We start from the raw sequence: 1,509 nt of genomic DNA, 5'->3' as shown, positions 1-1,509 counted from the left end.
TGCTTGGAATGCCCCACACGGACTCAGAAAATTATGGCATGGAAGATGGTCAATTCGGTCAAAGCAGCTCTATGGAAATCCAGAAACATTTTAGTTTTTAAACATGAAATTTTAACTGTGAAGGACATTTTAGCCATTACTCTTAATGAGATGCACCAATACTTTTTAGTGGATAAGAAAAATTTCCCAGTTTTAGCGAGAAAATGGCTTTTATCAGAATGGAGCTCCATAATATGATGCCACCAAGGGCCCTTTTATGTGATATTAACTTGTTCTGTATTTTTAACATGTATTTTATGTAGACGAATGTTTTAAATGGTATGTTTTAATGTGTTGTTTAATATGTTTTAATGTACTGTTTTTAACAATTGACAAAAACGTCTATGTAAATATGTGTTGGACAAATAAAAACGCCCCCCATATGGAGGGCTTGTCAACTTAAAAAAATCTGTTCTTATCAGTTTAATATCTGATACGTCCCCTATCTGGGGACCATATATTAAATGGATTTTTAGAACAGGGAGCTGGAAAAAGAGCTTGCTCTGTCCACTCCACGCATTGACCTGGTATTGCAGTACCTCCAGGACCGGTGCACCCCCTTTCCTACAACAGTTTCCAAAAGCAGAAAAACAACACCGACGAGCAAGAGGTGCAGCGCAGCTGTGGCGGCGGCTGCTGCTACCACCCAAGCACTTTGATTGACACTCAGCCCGTCTGCTCGCAACATTGTATCCACTGAGCAGCTGCGTCTGCCAGAGTGTGCACAGCACAGGTACAACTGGAAGCAAAACAACACACACACACACACACACACACACACACACACACACACACCAGTTCATATGGCAGCCGCACTCTATAGTTCGTACCTACCGCTGCGCTAATAGCCAAGTTGGAAACATCGGGCAGGCACAGCGTATCCTGGCAGCCTGCGTCTGTATGCTCCACGTATTCGGGTCATGGGTGTATGTGCAGGGGGCCCATAAAGTCTCTCTTCCCCACATTGTAAACCAATGCTATCAATGAAGCTTTATAGTTTGGGGGCCCAGTTCCAGACTTTGTACTGGGGCCCCGCAGCTTCAAGTTACACCTCTGGATCAGGATAATGCTAGGCCATTCCAACCAGCCTGTGTGTGTGACCTGCAGTCGCTGGTAGTCGAAAAGCGGCCGGCCCCGGATGCGCGCTTCAGAGTGGACAGACAGCAGCGGACCCCCAATCACACAGGCCCAAGGCTTGCTATGTAGCACGGAATACCTCATTGGACTGCAGCACTCCACGCGGGCTGAGATATACGCTCCACGTGGGATGGGCAGTATTCGTCCATGAAGATCCAGGCCAACGTTTAGAGATGGAGCAACACTCGGGGAGCAAAGAACTCCAACGAACGGACGTCTACTTTACAAGGATGTATTGCTTTATTCAATGCATGGACACAGAAACAGTTCAACCGCTCGATTACAGACCGCAGTCAATACAGTAAAGAAAGAAATGTGTCTGTTTAATGTAAA

General features: G+C 45.9%; 1 pseudogene; it reads left to right on the top strand.

Annotated features, from left to right (window-relative positions):
* The first annotated feature begins 425 nt into the window (after positions 1-425).
* Positions 426-600, top strand: LOC136574084 (U2 spliceosomal RNA; annotated as a pseudogene).
* The last annotated feature ends 909 nt before the right edge of the window (positions 601-1,509 follow it).

Source organism: Eleutherodactylus coqui, chromosome 7 (genome assembly GCF_035609145.1).
Source record: "Eleutherodactylus coqui strain aEleCoq1 chromosome 7, aEleCoq1.hap1, whole genome shotgun sequence".
In the NCBI taxonomy this organism is placed as follows: domain Eukaryota; kingdom Metazoa; phylum Chordata; class Amphibia; order Anura; family Eleutherodactylidae; genus Eleutherodactylus; species Eleutherodactylus coqui.
The sequence above is the reverse complement of the archived record's forward strand: the minus strand, read 5'-3'. Positions and strand labels throughout refer to the sequence as shown.